The 19,222-nt window shown below is 46.3% G+C and overlaps 1 protein-coding gene across 36 annotated transcripts in view; it reads right to left on the bottom strand.

The window, feature by feature from the left end:
* The window catches only part of ABI1 (abl interactor 1), a 391,827-nt gene that overhangs the window by 187,517 nt on the left and 185,088 nt on the right, over nucleotides 1-19,222 (bottom strand). The window lies entirely within an intron of this gene.

Here is a 19,222-nt window from a genome sequence, read left to right as displayed (position 1 = left end):
GTTGACTGAGTTTGTCGTCAACTGTTGTCCCGAACAGCGTCTCGCCGTTGAACGGAGTGTTCAAGATGCTGTGTTGCACCTCAGGCTTGAAGCCCGAGATTCTGAGCCATGCGTGTCTTCTTTCCGTGACACCCATCATCATGAGCCTGCTGGAGGTGTCTGCTCCATCTAGGGCCGTCTTGAGGCAACAATTTGCCGCATTCTTCCCGTCTTCCACCAGTTTCTCGGCCTTCTGCCTGGCCTCCTGGGGTAGGTCTTTCACCAGTTTTCCTAGCTCCTCCATGATCTGGTACATGTGCCTGTTTATGAGGGCATTGGAATTAGCCATGCGCCATTGGGTCGCGGCATTCCGTTCGATCCTTCTGCCCACTAAGTCCATCCTTTTGCTCTCCTTATCAGGAGGTGGTCCAGAAGTAGTGGCCACGTTAGCCCTCTTCCTTGCTGTGGCCGTGATGATGGAGTCAGCTGAGACCACGCCTCGAATGTAGGCTGGGTCCTTTGATGAATGTTTGTACTTCTTTTCCGTTCTGGGAGTGACTGCCTTGCATGTTGCGGGCTCCCTGAATGCTTCCATCCCCTGCGCCAAGACGCTGTCGAGCATAGGTAGATACTGGCTCCTTGTTTGCGTGGGGAGGAATGTCTCGAGGAGAAAGTCCGCTTTCTGCTTCTCCTCGTCAAGCTTGAGCTTGAAAGCTGCTGCCGCAGACCTTATCACTGAGTTGTAAGCCCCGATGTCATCCGGCGGCGATGGCCTCGAGGGGTATGTGTCGACCGCCTCTTCCGGGCTCTGTGTCGACATCCAGGTAATCCTCCTCCTGCGGGTCAGAGGTGGCCGACTCGGCGTCCAACCTGCTGTACCGGCCACACAGGAGGAGGAATCGCTATCGTCCACAAGAAATCCATCCGCATCTCTACCAGCTCGGACGTCAATCTCGCCAACTCTGAACACCTTCACTTCCAGATCCACACCGACCCCAAAACCACACTCAGAGGCACCCTCCTTTACAGACCTCCAGGACCCCGCGCACAATTCAGTGAAGACATCATGGATTTCATCACTCCACACGCCCTCCCATCCAAAGATTACATCCTGCTGGGAGACCTCAATTTTCACCTTGAAAAGAGCAACGATCATAACTCCACCACCCTCTTGGACAACCTCCCCAACCTCGGACTTAAACTGGTCACTTCCCCCACCCACATCGCAGGTCACACTCTCGACCCTATCTTCACTTCCAGCAACCATGTATCCTTCAGCCACACTACGGCTCTCCTCTGGACTGACCACAGCTGCGTCCACTTTACCTACAACAAGCCCAAACCCAACAACCACCCCCAACCAACTCTGCAAAGAAACTGGAACAAAATCACCATCGACCAGATCTCCTCATCGCTTCTTCTAAACCCCCCAGCCCACTCCTCAAACCCCGACCAAGCCGCAACCAACCTCACCCTTTGGTTATCCAACAGCGCCGAAATCCTAGCACCACTGAAAAAACGACAAATCAAACTTGGCAGCAAGAAAGCCTCCTGGTTCAACGATGATCTTAAGAAATCCAAGAAACTCTGCCGCTCCCTGGAGAAGGCCTGGAAAAAAAGACCCAACCACCAGCACCAAGGAAGCCTTCAAAATCGCCACTCGCACACACCACCACTGATCCGAAAAGCCAAGAAAACCGCCTTCAAGGACCGACTAGATAGCAACGCCCACAACAGCAAGGAACTCTTCAACATCGTCAAGGAATTCACCAATCCCTCGGCCAACTCCAACGACATCACCCCCTCTCAAGCCCTCTGCGACTCCCTAGCCTCATTCTTCCACAACAAAATTGCAGACATCCACAACAGCTTCGACAACCAACCCGGAGTCCAACCCACCCAACCATCCGCTGGACCTTCACCACCTTCGAACATCCTTAATGACTGGAACCCAATCTCCACTGAGGACACTATCCGCCTGATGAACTCCATCCACTCAGGATCCCCAACTGACCCATGCCCTCACCACATCTTCAACAAAGCAGACTCCATCATAGCACCGCACCTCAGAGACGTCATCAACTGCTCCCTCAACTCCGCCACCTTCCCGGAAAGCTGGAAACACGCAGAACTCAGCGCACTTCTGAAAAAACCCACAGCGGACCCCACCGAACTCAAAAACTACCGTCCCATTTCGCTCCTTCCATTCCCGGCCAAAGTCATCGAGAAAGCTGTCAACAACCAGCTCGCCGCCTTCCTCGAAGCCAATAACTCCCTCGACTCCTCACAGTCAGGCTTCCGAGCCAAACACAGCACTGAAACCGCCCTCATCGCAGCAACAGACGACATTCGAACCCTACTGGACAATGGAGACACAGTCGCCCTCATCCTCCTCGACCTCTCCGCAGCCTTCGACACAGTCTGCCATAACACCCTTCTACAGCGCCTCAGAAACATTGGAATCCAAGGTAAAGCACTAGAATGGATCACCTCGTTCCTCACCGGAAGAACCCAGAGAGTCCGCCTTCCACCATTCAAGTCAGAGGCCACTGAAGTCATCTGCGGCGTTCCAGAAGGATCTTCACTCAGCCCCACCCTTTTCAACGTATACATGAGCCCCCTCGCGACCATCGCACGCCAACACAACCTCAACATCATCTCCTACGCGGATGACACTCAACTCATCCTATCACTCACCAATGACCCTCGCACCGCCAAAACTAACTTACACGAAGGAATGAAAGAAGTTGCCGAATGGATGAATCTTAGCCGTCTGAAACTGAACTCTGATAAAACAGAAGTCCTTATCTTAGGTACCTCCCCCTCCGCATGGGACTATTCTTGGTGGCCAGAAGCCCTTGGTAAGGCACCCATCCCGACAGACCATGCACGGAACCTGGGCGTCATCCTGGATTCCTCACTTTCAATGTACAGACAAGTCAACGCCGTCTCTTCATCCTGCTTCAACATTCTTCGCATGCTCAAAAAAACATTTCGTTGGATCCCTACCGAAACTAGGAAGCCGGTCACCCACGCCCTGGTCACGAGCCGACTGGACTACGGAAACACCCTCTACGCCGGCACTACCGCTAAACTCCAGAAAAAACTCCAACGAATTCAAAACGCCTCAGCCAGGCTCATATTAGACATCCCGCGTAAAGAACACATCTCTGGTCACCTGAAAGACCTCCACTGGCTTCCCGTCAATAAGAGGATCACCTTCCGGCTCCTAACCCACGCACACAAAGCACTCTACGAAATCGGACCAGAATGCCTCAACACACGACTGTCCTTCTACTCCCCCTCCCGCCAGCTACGATCATCCAACCAAGCCCTTGCCACCGTACCTCGCATCAACAAAACCACCATGGGGGGTAGATCCTTCTCCTACCTGGCAGCTAAAACCTGGAACTCCCTTCCCACTCACCTTCGCCTTACCCAGAATCACCTAGCATTCAGAAAGCAACTTAAAACGTGGATATTTGACAAGTAATTCCCCTCAAGCGCCTTGAGACCCTCTGGGTATGTAGAGCGCTATATAAATTCTTTGACTTGACTTGACTTGACATAGCTGTAAGCCTCGTAGGGATTCTCGTCCTCTTCCTGGTTGTCGACCATTTCGGCGCCAGGCTCATGTTCCTCGACGTGTTCGTCTTCGTCCTCGACCAGTTCTAGCATGGGTGGCTTGGTCTTGTGGGGAATCGTGAAGGCTCTCATCTTGGCGTCGAAATCTTTTTTCCGCTGCAAGAGGTTTTCCATTTCGGCTTCTAGTCGCCGTTTTTTCTTTTCCATCTCGGCCGCGTTGTCCGCGCCGGATTGTTCGGCCACTCTCTTCGGCGCCTAGCTCGGCTGTGAGAGTTTCGGCGTCGAGGACTTGGATGTCGAACTGGGTTTCGGGTCCCTGTACGGCGTCGGGGCTTTAGGGTCTTTCTCCCTCGACGTCGATCGGTCCTTCTCGGGGACGATCTTCGACGACTTCTGCTGCTCAACAGCTCTCGGCGCCAGGGACTCCTCAGAGGATCCGCTGGGCCTGTGGGTAGCCGCGGACGCCAGGTGTCTCTGCGTCGGCGCTTTCGGGGTCTTGCCCTCGTTTTTTCGAGACTCAGAGTCTCTCGTGTTCTTGGGGAACGACGAGTCTCCTACCTTATCAGATGTCTTCGTGTAATCGGTCTCTACGACCGTGTAGCTGTCGTCTTCGGCGGCAGCGTTGTCCTCTTCCTCCGAGGACATCCCCAGCTCGTACAGCGATGGCGTCGGGGCTTTTCCTTGGAGGGTGGCGTGCGCTACCCTCTGGCTCTTCCTCACACGAAGGGTCTTGGTGCGAAGGCGGAGCAGGCGTTGCAGTCCTCGCTTCTGTGGTCTACCGGTAAGCAAAGGTTGCAAACCGGGTGTTGGTCTTTCTGCGCGTACTTGTGGTGGCAGTTAGGGCAGAACTTGAACTGCGTGTTGTCCATCATCGAGTGTTTAGGCCTCCCTGGCCGCGCGGACGTCGACGATCGTCGAAGTCCTCGATGATTTCTCCTTCCTTTCGCTGGTCAGTGTTCAGCGAAGTCTTTTGTAGTCTTCTTCCTTTGATATCTTCTCCAATTTCAATCTTTTCCTAGTACTTTCTCCAAAAATGTCTGGAGCCCAACGGGAACGATCCAGACCCGACCACGGAAAAAAGAATCTGAAGATGGCGCCCAAGGGTGGGAGCTTCCGCAGGAAGCATGCCGACGTCACCGGAAATACACCAAAGGAGGGGTGACGCCGACGCCCACCTGGGCGACGAAAAAAACAAAAAAACAAAGAAAAGACTACGAATCCGGACCCAACCAGACCCAACCACAAGACCGCGGAATATGCACAGCATAGTGAATCCAGAAAGATTCACGCTGCAAAACTCATGAATATCTACCCACTACACTTACGTTTTGAGATAAAGAGTGAAAAAAGCATCAAATATGCTGTAGATAAATGCATATAATTGGTAAATTGGTAGGTAAATGACAAGAACTACCACTCAGCCCATAAGGAATCTGATGTTTTCACTGTTGAGTCTTCACTTGACATTCATGCTCGGCACAGCATGCAAATGCTTAAGTACTGTATCTTCATACACTTCAACTCCCTGGGGGTAGAGGCTGGGTACAAGTGATTAGCTGACCTCAATGGGGCAGTTTCTAAGCTCCATAGACCAACTTAATTAGCACACATTTTGGTTATATCAGATTCAATGTGAGCTACAGAAACATGTCCCCAGTTAAAGCAGTGATCTGACCAAATTCTGAAAAGTGCAAGGCATTCTCCAGTTGTTTAGCACTTTGAGTTTTTTGATGACCAAGGCTACTTTTAAGGGGTAAAACATCAAAGATATAATCTACTGGGCTAAAACAGGTAGTCTGGCTTTATGCCATGCATAAGAGTTCTCTGCTGATTAGTTGATAAAGGTGCTTCTGGCCCAAAACTGGCCAGATAGAACGACTCAAACTAATCATATCCCCGTAAAAGTTTAGATAATGTTTTGGGCACAGTTAATCAAGCAAAAAAAGTAACTCACTTAGCAACTTTATTCTCAAAGCTCTTCTAAACACAGACTTTCTTATGATGTTTTTAATGTAGGTTACTAAAATGTTGATGCAACACCTTATTACGAATTTGTGGCGTTATACAATTATGCTAAAATTAAAAGCTATATAAACAAGAGAATTTAGCCCTTAAGCAGACAAGTCGAAAATCTAAACAAAAGCAGATTTGGAAACCTACCTAGCACTACAAGGCAATACACTGGCAAAGAACCCATAGGCACTGTAAGTTAAGAGGTTTGGTGCTGGGTGAAAATGATAGTAGAACACAAGAATTTCAGGGCAATAATAGCATCTAAAGATTGGAATGTTATTCTTTCTGGGGTCAGAAAAATCCAGAAATACTGTCTAAAAGAGAACAGTCTGGAATTCAGGCTACTCAGCTTTTTTGTGTGAGGCGAGGCTGATATACAAATGTCATTCACTACTAATAACATGAATGTGATTTAAAAAGGTCTAGAGAGCTTTTGCCAGTGTTGCACACATTTTTTTGTTCTGTTTACCTTACTGTGCAAATTCAACATCGTCCTTTGTCTAAACACAAAGCTGAGCATGCTTCCATGATCACCAGCAAACATAACCGTAACATTCAATGAAGACAGGAACCATTACAAAAATGCAGCTGTTTCAAGCTACTGTCAGGTCCTACTGTTTTAGTTTCGAATCATTGTTTTCTTTTTCAAAGTTTCAACCTAGAAAGGTGCCACAGAGAAGTGTGACTCAATACCCACCCTCATAATGGCATCCAACACGATTATTTACGATGACGGGGAAGGGCATATTTTGTTTTATCTGCTATGTTGTTCTGTTGCCTTAAGAAGCATAGTGTACTCATGCGGTCTCCCAGTGTACTTGTTCCTTAAATGTTCTGGCACCTTCCATCATCTAATTATTCAGATAAGAGTTGCAGAAATAGCTTATGTTAAACGACTAGCCTTCCACTTAACCCTAGACTGTTGTCACCAACAGAGCCCAAGTCCACCCACAAGGATGCAAATTAAAAAATATATCAACAAGAAAACATAGGTCTGATTTTCTGCCTACAAGTGGAAGAATATGCTTCTTTTAAAGAGTTTCTTAGAAAAATAAATTAATCATGCTACGCTAACATAGGGCAGCCTCTTAGAGTCAACACTGCCTCTACCCCTTTATCGCATGTACAACATCTCAAATCTATTATATTTGTTACTGGCCGGCATGTCCATCAAAAGGTGTGCAGACTTTGAGCTGTCTGATTCTTGACCGATGGACATTTCGCAGCCCAATTAAACAGTGCTGCAGTTGAAGGTAGTGGAATGTCTCTGGGCAAGGTGGAAAAGGGAGAAGCCGTATCGGGGGGCAAATCCTTTAAAAAATATATAATGTGGCGATCACCTCTGGTAAACATTGCAATTGTGTGTTTGTTTTTGCCCCGCGGTGAAATGTCCACAAATCCCATCACAAGTCAAAGCTAGGTTATAAATTAAGGAAGCGTATTCTCATTCTCGTGCACATTAGTGTTGAATGTTTGCTGTTTACCAAGGGTATATGAGAAAATAACTTATCTCTACAGAAGAGTTATATTCAGTTATTTCCTTCACCACTGTCCAAGTATGATGGGATGCCTCACATCTATATTTACTCTCAATTTGATCTGGAGTTCCATTAGGGAACTCAGGAAGTGGGTTGTCTCCCCTACTAGGTGATATAAGTGTAGTAAGATTTACCTGGATTGCTGCTTACATTTATGAAGTACACATAACCTTGTGCTTCTAAAGACATTTCAGAACCTTTAAGGGGTAGACTACTTAAGAGTTCCTGGCGTGGATTAGTTTAAAATCTTTAAGTATCCTGGTGATATTAGAGTGTAATATCACTAAAGCTGTTGCAGTAGCTGCAACCGTGATCCAAAAATGGTTTGTTGTGTCTGAGGAAGTACACCACACCAATTTCAGTTTGTTACTATATTGTGTCAATTTTCCAGTTGATTCTACAGCGCTCAATACACAGCGACCAAACCAAATGGTGAGAAAACAAATTGTGGTTCGCATAGAGAGGCAAGACCAAGCTGTCTCGACGTAACACAGCAGTCTCATTAGACACATGAACGCAACTCTACTCCCCTAGGTCACAATCATTATGAGCACATATTTTTCTTAAAGAAAAATCCTGTAAGAACCTCAACCACAAATACTAGATGTCAGGATTTGCACTGCTTAGGACTGAATGATGAATTCCTGCAGCACAATTTACAATTTACTACAGATATTTGCACCAGTAGCCGATTTGGTTTTAAGCATGTGCCCTCTCAGTATTTCTGCTGAGAGTTTGTGAAGACGATAAAACTGTTAATTCCTTCACCACCAAATGCTGTCATAATTATGAAGCTCTTATTTTTGCTTTTAGCTTGCACATCCAGTGTTTGAGAATTTGATACATACAACAGTTTTGCTGATGGAAGCACCAGCTCTTCATTTATCACACAAAGCCCTTTACTGAAGCTGCCTCTCCATTAGTGAAACAGGCTTTGATGTTCTTACCGCTACAGTCATAAAGTAAAGGGCGACCATGTGATTAATGTCATGAAATATTATTTCAGTTCCTTTCCTTTCCTTTTACACAGCACTAAAGCATTATTTATGCAGGTGGAGCCCAAGAATATCCACTCTCCCTTATGGCTCAGAGAGCAGCATCTCCTGGTGCACTACACACATAGGTAGCTCTGAAACTCAATTCTCGTAATGCTAATGTGCAGAACAGCTCATAATAGAATAATGCTCGCTCCTATCCCTGGAGAGACTTATATTACATCACCTTAATGCAATAAACCAACTACATTTGTGTTAGAGTGCATTTAAATTTGAATAGTTCCTGGAGGGGGGTGTAATGTACATTTTCTATGCCTGTTAACCAGCAGAGCGAAGAGTGGTTATAGTAGAGATCATTTTGATGATGGTTATTTCCAGCAACAAGCATGCCAAGTATTTCGTACAATCGTTTCCCAAGCAACAGTTGTTTACCAGGCAATGACCGCAAGTGTTCCTCTTGTTTTTCCTTGTGGAGTGTGCCATTGATTTTTGCCCAATTGTTACTCCTTTTGTCTTGTAGCCTATTTGAATTGTTTGAACTATCCATCTTGCAAAGGTCTTCTTGGCGACATATAATAATTGACTTACCCTCCTGATTAGTCTGGTTTCCTTGAGGTAATAAATAACCACCCCACAAGTTTACTTTAACAGAAGTGTAGGACCGTTTTGAGTCTTACTGGCGAGCGAAGTATATGACAATCAGGAAATATTTTGTTTTGTTGCTTAGGAGACCTTTATACTGAGTTTTGTCATATAGCTCAAACTTAACCAGAATGTATAGGGTATCAGAGCGCTTTACACGAGCACCAGTTGCATTACATGAGGACACATTCATTTTTTTTTTGGTTAGGCACGGGTACATTAAGTGATTTGCCCAGAATCACAGGATGTTGCGTGTCCTTGCCGAGACTCGAACCCGGTTCCCCAGGTTCGAGGTCGACCGTCCAAGCTGTTAGGTCAACTCCTCTCCTCACCCAAACTCCTCTACCTTCTTTGCTTGGCCAGTGAATGAACCTGTTCCACTTTGCGGCATAGCATTTAAGCCTTTCATGCCACTCTCAATTCCTCCATTCATCTTTTGGTGGGGTGGGGAAGAGATCTAGGCGGCCAAACTCTACGTCTTCAGGAGCCATGTTGCTAGGCTGAGTGTGGCTGGTTTCTAGTGGCACACCTGACCCTTTTGTCTTGTTAGCAAGTCCTGATGGGCTGGTAGCCTCATCGTCTTGCCCTGTGCCATTTCCACATTTTCGAAGAACCACATCTGACTGGTCCATTGAGCCGCTATCAATATTAGTGTCATGTGTGATTGTTTACGCTTTATTAGCATTAGTGTTACCAGTGAGATTGGAGGAAAAGCGAATGCACAGACCAGTTTCTATATAAGGAATTCCCTTGTGACGGATGGTGTAGGTGCTGGGACACACAACTTTGGCCTTTTGCATTTTATTGTGATCCAAAGATGTTTAGTCTCAGCATACCTACTCTAGAAAGACCTTTGCCCTTATATCTTGTTTAAGCTTCCACTCCTGTGATGAACCGGTTTGTCTGTTTAGTCTGACTACTTTTAAGTTTTGAACTTCTGATAAGTTTATGGCTATTAGGGTTATGTTCCTATGAATGGCCCATTTCTATATAATCTGGACTAATATGCAAGGCGTATGACCCTATTCCTCCTGGTTTGTGGAGACAGGATATAGTAATTGCAGCATGTGTATCACTTTCCCCTTGACCTGTGTGCAAAAGACTTTGAGGGCTAACAAAAATGTCTTCAATTCCAACAAATAGGTTTGTTTTACTGGGTCCTCTGGATGCCAGTAGCCCCTGAAGATAAATTTGACCATGTGCACTTTTTACCCCGGTGTGGGAGGAATCTGCAGGGATGGTCACCGAGCCAAATATGTGGTTTGAAAAGTCGGTCAATTGCAATGTTCTTCATGTTCCTCCATTGTATCTCTTTCTCTCCCTCTCTGGCACCTCTTGCTCTCCTGCTCTGTGACATCCACTAGATATTCCTAGCTCCTGTTTGCCTGTGACTATTGGTTATGGAGCCAATCCTGATGTGGCCGCATGTGTAACCTGGCCTGCAGAATAAGTGGCATGCAGGATGCCACCGCGCCCATTAACTTAACCACTGTCTCCACTGTCAGAGTTTGTACTTCGTGGTAAAGGAGTGTTGGGTCTGTCAATGCCAGGACTCTCTTTAGAACAGGAAACACTTTGGCCTCCCTCTAATGTAGTGCTGCCCCCAGTAATAGCTTTCTTTTTCTGGGATTTGGAAGGATTGTTGTAGCTTCACAATGATTCCCAGCTTGTGAAATGTTAAAACCACTTTCCACATGCTCGCCAGGCATAGCGCCCACTAGCTGACCATTACCAACCAATCATCAAGATAGGGATACATGTTTAGCCTTTGTAAGAGTTTCGTAAATTGCGATTTTTGTGCAAAATTTGCTAAAAAAGCGTTATGTTCGCACGTTCTGATAAAACTACAGCAATAAAAGTAGTTTGCCATTGTGGATTCGGTTTCACTTTAAAAAATGCTGCTTCCAGGCTATTGGCTGTACTTGTCCTACGTAAGCACGTCATGAGTGTCGCCTTCAGACTTTCAAGAACGCACCAGTCGAACTCTGGACTGGTTGCATTCATCAGGATACACAACAAGGCTTCTCCCCTTGCTGATATGGAGGTGCTACCAAGACGCCTCCCCACACTACTCCTCCCTGCGGTCACAGCCGCTCAAGGGAGACAGAGAAGGGCATTTCTTTTTTTATGTGCACTGCTAACCTCCATGACCCAGTAGGGCAAGATGCATACAGTAAAACACCTGTACACATCCAGGTTCAGTTTATATATTAATTGGGAAATGTAATGTCTATTTTCTAGTCATGTTCCGTACATAATGCATGAAGAGAAAAAATAGAACTAAGTGTGACAAGGGATTTTATTTAGATCAAATCTGAACAATGTAATTAAACTCGGGTCATTTGGAGTGATGTGGAGCAAGGACATGGACACAGATTTTAAAGTTATCATGGCAAACAGTCCGGTAACTGTAGAGCAAGTAAAACAAAGCTGAAGAACGATACGCATCATGGAGAAACGGGCAGACTAATCAGCCTGGGTGGCTCTTCTGCCTTCATTATGTATGTCTGTGATCGTTTGTATGCCAGCATTTCAAATGTAAAGGCCAGTGGTGTTCATATTTCTTTAAAACAACTTCAAAAGACCTTGGTCTATTTTTCTTTATGTGTACGTACAGAGAACCTAAATCAGCCTATATAAATTATTGTTGTTCACTATATGCATAAGAAATGTCTAAGATGCTCTTGCCTTTCTATGGCAGATTCAAACAAAACAAGCATTGCAAAGGGTTTTCCCTATTCAAAATCTTTTGGCTAGGTCTATGGCTTTTACACGTTTCACAGCAGTGCGAGCTGGTGTGCAACATTTCTTAAGGGAAAAAAACGTAAAGCACTATGACGTGGCTAGCACTGACCCGTGATAGTGCCCTTTCTTTTTTATTTTTGTTTACTTTGAGACATGGTGCACAGCAGCTGACGGTGCAGTGCAAAATTTGAACACAGCCTGAAGGGTGTGGGACACACAGGAGGAGGGTGGGAAACACAACAGAGTGGATGGGGGTCGGAGGGTGCAAAAGGGGAGGCGGGTAAGAAATAACAGGATAGCTAAAGGAGGCAGGGGTTTAGAAACAAAGGAAGAGGATGGGTGGGTTAAGGAGAGTGGGAGGAGGGCGGAGAGTAGGTTTCAAAAGAACAAAAGCGAGCAGGTGAGTTTAAAAAAAACTGAGATCGGGGGAGGGTGGAGGAGAGGTCTAGGGGCAAAAAATTCCATGGGTCGAGACCTGTGATGTTATGGGTTTCGATGGTAGAGGCACAAAGTTCAGATACAGATGATGCACAGGGGTCTGGGGCCAAGGCACAGGTCAGACAATAGCGAGGTCACACTAGAGGCAGGTTATGGGTAGGGGCCAGATAATGTCATGGGCAAATTATGTTTAGATACAGGTGATGTTCAGAAGAAGATAATAAAATGGGTCAATGATGTCAGGGGCAAATGTTCGTATGTGGCTCGTAATGCCAATACCCAGACCTGTTATAACCCAAGCTGATCTTCACGGCAGGAAGAAGGCTCGAGGCCTAGGAGGTTGACCAAGGCGAAGACAGTAAACAATTGGGAGCTAAAAAACGAAAGTGACATAGGAGACACATGGGAGCCAGATAAATGGTAAGTAATGGGCAGCCTCTAAGCCCTTTTTAAGATGTTTGTTTTTCAATGGAAGAGGATTTTCAGGCGCTGTGCAGGTAAAACCTAAAAATTAAATTCGCTACTGCATAAAAAGCTCATGCTCAAAACAGTTCCTGAAGTGTGTCGTAGAGAGTAGTTTGAAATGCTCAACAATCCAGACACATTTTTTCAGTCCATTTTTTGTGTTACTTGCAATCCTAATTATCACATCACACACACAGCACTACAATTACCAGTATTCAAAGAAACAAGTTTAGATGAGATACTTTTGCATTGAAACGGGAAAATTGAGAGCTCAGAAGATGTTGGCCTTCGAACCAAACACAGGCTCACTGCAGGCACCATGCAAAAAGGATGTTTGAGGATGGGATCTCCTCCATCAACAGGTTTTGTCACTAATGGAAAAACAAACAGACAGTATTATGCTGATAATGTAGTGTGAATGTGTTGTTCATAGCTGTTGGGATTAAGTCAGGATGCAAAAGGAGAAGCAAGAAACACTTGCTCCGAAACATCTCCGAAATAATGTTCAAAATACCTTACTAAATGCAGAACTGCTCTTCCCCAAAGTCTGAGCCAAGGCTAGTAAGTAGAAGAAAGGAAAGCATATGATGTGCAGCCCTACATGATAATGTGGCACCTGTTAGAGAACCTTAGCCTAGCCCCAACTGGAGTTACAGAGAACCTGTATATCTTCCCACCAGATCTGTGCCAGCACAAGGAGGGGGAGACATTCCCATTAGATAATGGAAGGAAGTATGGGTTATGTTTGGCATTCTGTGCTCTATTTACATCAGGCAGGCATGGGGAAACCAATAAGAGAACAGTGTCCTTGTTGTCAGGGTTGGTGTTAGATTTCGGGTATTTGCTTAAAGGAGATGTATTCTTCTTAGTTTAGTCTTCAAAGGCCAGCCAAGATGGCCATAATCACTATCATTCAGAAAAAACTGAGGAATGTTATCAGTGGAATTGAACGTCAAGAATGCAGGAGGGGGAGGATCCAAGCTCGACAACGAGATGGCCGCACGTTAGCTCGGCTCCGCCGCCCTACCTGCCTGAAATCTAATATCCTGTCGATTATCCTGCCCAAAACGGACAACAACTTATATGCAGAGCTTTGCAGTAACTTACCATCCATCCGGTGGGTCCGGTGTTCGGTGGATCCACAGCGGTGCCCTCCCGGAAAGTGCGGCCTTCCCGGGGCTGAGACCGGGGCCTCGCCCTTAGCGAGTTGCCGGCGAGATGGTGTCGGCGGCGGCCTCGGGTGGAGGTCTGGGGCCGGCCGGAAGATGCCGATGTGCGCAGAGCCCGGACACTCGCGCCTGGGACACTCGTCCGGTGCTCCAGAGGTGGTGTGCAGCAAGTTGTGGGTTGGGGACGCCGTGTCTGGTGGCTCCCCCCTTTGTTGCCGTCCGGCCGTACCGGGCTCCTTCACTTGGTGGCGAAGAGGGACTTTGGTGAAGCGATGTCACCGGCGGGTCCCCCTCCCTTGTGACCACTATTTCAGCGCTGTGGGTGCTGCTTGTGCGCTTGAGGGGGGTCCCGCCGGGGTTCTGCTGTTGAGCTCACCCTTGGAGACGATTCCGGAGAGACGGCGTAATTGTCGCAAAATGGCGACTGCTGCCATGTTGCGTGCAGGGTCCCGGGATGCCGATTTCTTGCCCTTGCACTCCTCCTGGGCCTGTACTGGTGAGCTTGAACCCACGGTGGGCGACGTCCTGCAAGCTTTGAGGTCCTGGAGGTCGACCTTGGTCCGGGATTCCTGCATGCAGAGGGAAGTAATGGCCGCCATTCCTCCCGGGCCAGCTTTTGAGGACGCGGATGGGTCCGGTGCGGTCGTTGATTGTTCCCCGCTTCCTGGCTGAGGTGGCGATGGTCCTACTCATGAACGGGTGGAACCGCTGGAGTTCATCGACATTGGTATACACGGCTGCTGTGAACAGTATCTGCATTGCCCACGTGAGAGGGGGTCCTATTGGCTGTCTCCGTTGATACTCCAGCAACTTTTCCATGGCCTCTCTTCATCGCCATGTCCTATGCCCACTGGATCTACGTACATAGCGACGATGGCCAAGAAGGGACTAGGATGAACCCGGTTCTTTTCGGAGGACTACTGATTGGTATATGGAGTTATGGACTGCCTTACATTGTGATACTTTGTTGATTCCTTCGTATTTGCGTGTGGCTGAACACTTGCCAGTTTCGTTTTGGGCATTACTCACAGCATAAGTGGGCGGGGGCCGTATCATATGCTAATGGTTCCTATCACCAGGCCCCTTTTTTTTTTTCTTTCTCCCTTTCCTTTTCCGTTTCCCTATATTCTCTTTTTCTATATTTCGGGTTCATTATTAGGGCGACAGGCACGCTGCTGGGGGGGGGTAGGCCGTAGCCTTCTGCAGGGATGCAGGGTGGGATGAGTGGAGTAGGGTCTATTAGGTAGTTCTTTGTTTCTATGGCTCTTTTGTATCCTTTCCTTGGGTCTCCACGACTGTTTGTAACCCCGTGGGGTGAGTTACTGTGAGGGGAGGAATAGGTATTTTACGACACATGATACTCATGGCACTGTTTCTCCTGATTTATTGCTCCGCCCCCAAGCACGTTCGCTATTTATATTATTGCTTGCCATTATCGTTGAGGGGCGGGTACAATAACGTGGAGTCCCCCTACTTCTTTTCTTCTTTGGTTTCCTCGTTTTCTTATTTCTGGGGTTGGGATGTATAGTGATTGCAGCCTGTTTCTCTGATGGGTTTTTATTACTGCAGAATTGCTGTTCAGTTAGTCTCTGGGTACATGTGGTTGGGCGTGGACACTACCATTGAGGAATTATAAGCGGACCTATGTTTTGCATGCTATGGACCTTTCTGATTACTGCAACGACACAGTTGGATTATTGCCCGCCATGTACTCCAGGTTGCTATCTATACGACCGATCCTTTACTCTTTAAATATATAAAAATAACCTCCTCTAATCCTGTGTCGAGTGGTTCTAGTTAGCTGATAATACTGACTTGCGCTGGGTAATATCGTCTAACCACTCTGTGCCTTTAATTGATGATGGTGCTTTCCAGTTTTGCTCTGTGGCCGGCCCCCGGGTTGTAGGCCCGTATTTGTATGTATCTATTTTCTCAAATAAAGGTTTCCCCCCCCCCAAAAATGTTTTTTAAAAGAATGCAGGATGGGCCTAAATGGAGAAAAGAAGTGGAAAGGGAATTTACTTTCACAGTGGTGCTACCTTAAGGTTCGAATCATCAAGCAGTTTCACCCTAGTTCAGCCATTCTATTAAGGGCTGCTGCTGACCTCTCTTTCACCTTATCTGCACCTCTCTTGCGGCTGTCTACATTCCTCTCTTCCTCCCACTTAGTAGCTCATTCTTCTGTCTACCTGTTGGAAATATATGAGCCTTGCACCCCATTCCTCCCATCTCTGTGGTGTGCTCTTATTTTGTCACTTTTACCTGCCCAGAGGTGGCATGCAGGTGTCCTGTGCCTGACCAAAGTAGCGGATAATTTCCAGAGGGAGATGGGCTCCTGGGCTTTCTGTAGAGTCTGTTAAGGTAGGTGGCTGATGCATAGAACCAGTGGTGGGAGTCAACTAAGTTGAGTCCCATAGACTGATCCCAGCCATATAAGGTTTCTGACATTTAATTTAATGCAATGCTGGTTGGAATGCTTCATTGTGATTTCGAAGCACAAACAAAAGTATGTTTCTTGTTGCAAAATCTTGAGGGCCAAAATTCAGTAGCAAAGGATGCAAAGCAAAAACCTTCCCATGTACTTTTGATATGCTTTTTCGAAAGGGCAAAATTCTCTGGGAACAGCTTGCATCTTTTTCTGCTGCCAAAACCTCAGCAAAACTAATAAACCTGAATACAATAAAGTGCAGCAAAAACAATCATGTGCCGCATAATCTACTTTTTTTGTGCCACAAAATATCCAAATTCATGCTGCAATTGCCTGGGGGTCAGGCTAGACACTTTGTAAACTCTTGGTACTGGTGTTACCGCAGAAGGCAATACTTTCAACTGATAGCATACCTTGTCCACTGCACATCTGAGAAACCGTGTGGGCCTGTTGTTCATCAGAACATGTAGGTAAGCGTCCTTTGGGCAATGATGGTCAAGGAGTCTTCCTTTTTTCAGGAAAGGTATGACCTCTTGGAGTGTGGTCTTGCTATCAGTTGAAAGTATTGCCTTCTGCGGTAACACCAGTACCAAGAGTTTACAAAGTGTCTAGCCTGACCCCCAGGCAATTGCAGCATGAATTTGGATATTTTGTGGCACAAAAAAAGTAGATTATGCGGCACATGATTGTTTTTGCTGCACTTTATTGTATTCAGGTTTATTAGTTTTGCTGAGGTTTTGGCAGCAGAAAAAGATGCAAGCTGTTCCCAGAGAATTTTGCCCTTTCGAAAAAGCATATCAAAAGTACATGGGAAGGTTTTTGCTTTGCATCCTTTGCTACTGAATTTTGGCCCTCAAGATTTTGCAACAAGAAACATACTTTTGTTTGTGCTTCGAAATCACAATGAAGCATTCCACCCAGCATTGCATAGTTGCAGAATAAATGTTAGTCTAGGACCTGGCATTAGTACCAAGTACTAGATGGAGAATACCCCTTGGTCAATCCCTCCTTGGCACCTTTTCTATTGATTGCTTTAACAGAAGTTCTTCATTCATCCACTGCTTGCAACAAGTTGGCTAGCTCTATCTTGGTGTGGCCCCTCGATCTTGGTTGAATTCCCAGAAGCAGTCATAACATTTCTAAGCGGTATCCATGTTCTGTAATATTCAGCATCTCTTTGAGCTGAATGCCCTCCACTTCTAGAGGAATCCCTCAATTCCAGCTTCTACTGGTGTTATGGACTTCCTACGGCAGAATTAATGTTGCTGTGGACCCAGTGCTCCTAGGCACTGGTCCTCTCCTTAATGCCCTGCCTCAAAAGTGCTTGAGTGGGATTGACTGGCACTGCCATAGTGGTGATGTGCTATCCAAAATGTTTTGCGGAGTGACGGATGTTTGAGGGGCGCTTGATTGAAAACTTCCTTTATATGAGGTTTTCCCGCCGGGTGTGGTCCTTCTTCTGAACAACCCCCAAAGCTCCTAACTCCTTCGCAGTCACGGTTTTCTTTTTTATTTGTTACAGTGCCTCATCCCCGCAGTGCCAAAACATATGTCCTCTTTGGAAGGCTTACTAATCACTGAAACAACCAGATACTCGCAACCATGCGTTTCTCCTCAGGGTGGTGCCTGTGCACATGCACCTACCTGCAGTGTCTGTCACATACAATGCTGACTTCATGCAGATGCTGGAGAAGGTTTTTTCCATTCTTCTGTATTGTTTTGGAAGTTGCTGCTTGAGGTCTTCGATTTCTTCCAATGACAGTTGAGGAGTTCACTGGAGTTCCATTGCATGGCTGCTGTTCTCTCTATTTTTTGGCCCACTATTTCCACCCTCTTACTTTCCTGGTCTGGTGGTGGACCCATTGACGGAGGGACGTTTCTCCTCTTTCTAACTGTTGCCACAATAATGGAGTCTGCCACTTCATTACCGTTGATGAAGGTAGGTCTTGCGAGGAGTGCTTACATTTTTTTTGTCTTGACGCGAGGGGGGAGGGGTGGAGGAGGCATGGGGCTCACTTCCTTGGAGAAAGTAGATTTTCAGAACGCTTTTATCATTTGGTTCCGGATGTTCAGCAACAGTAACAATACAGAGATGGCATCAACTTTTCCTGATGAAAACTGGACTCTGTCTGCTCCTCTTTCAGTTGCACCCTATAGGTGTCTGCAGCTCTTTTGATGAGCGCATGTTACACTGCAAGGGCATCAGGTGATCAAGTCTTCAAGATCCCTCTTCTGGAGAGTCAGCATCAAGGTCTTCCCAGTCCCCCTCTTGGAATTTAGGATTTTGGAAAGATGTCTTCTAAACCACATCCTCTTCCTTATGGAAAAGTTGTTCTTATGCTTGCTTTTTAGCAGAATTATGAGACAGACCTGGCTTGCATAAACTTAATGACATCTCAACATGGGTGAGGCAGATGAGCGAATTTGTCAAGGAGGCTCAGTGCTACTGGTAAAGCCTATAATAGCTTTGTCATGAGGTCCATGCCTGCCTCCAGCATTTTGAGTTCGGACGAAGGATGTGCCCATTGGGTCACTGCAGAGTGTACAGCCCAGAGAACTGAAGATGGGACTCTGGCAACTCTAGACCCTACAATATTAGGAATCCATGCTACTGGACCTATTCAGGAGGTTCAGATGGCTGATATCCAAACTTGACCGCAGTATATCCCTCTCTGGGAGTAAAGTGTGATGCGCTCACTTTTTCACAGGGTTGCAGAGAGAGGGTGGCATATGGGGGACACACACTGATATGCTCATGGTAACACTGATGCACTGTTGTAGTGGATGGTGAATGTAATCTTGTTAAGAAGTTTAATTACTGTACTGGAACAGTGTTTCTATTTGGATCTTGTTAGGTAATGGTCTGTCACTTTATTCATGGGTCTTTTATGTACTCTGCATTAGAATCAGAGCCAATGTGCACCATTTCTAAAGCCAATAACAAATTGTCAAAATAAACAGAAATCGCCCCCCTGATCATAATTCCCCAGCATTACCATTTTCAAAAATGCATCTGTCTGTCCAAGCACTTTACGCATCACTTGACATTAGGTGGTACCTTACAAATAACCTAATATTATGAATATGTTACTCTGTGCAAAATTATCTACGCTGTTAGCATCCACTTGCCGAATAGTTACAGGTGCAAGAATTTGATGAAAACTACACAGTTAAGTATGTGAGGAAAAAAGCATCAGGTGGCAAATATAGGTTCGTGAAAATCTA

The sequence above is a fragment of the Lissotriton vulgaris genome, chromosome 10 (assembly GCF_964263255.1).
Source record: "Lissotriton vulgaris chromosome 10, aLisVul1.2, whole genome shotgun sequence".
NCBI lineage: Eukaryota > Metazoa > Chordata > Amphibia > Caudata > Salamandridae > Lissotriton > Lissotriton vulgaris.
Note: the sequence above shows the minus strand (reverse complement) of the source record. Positions and strands in the feature narration are given on the sequence as shown.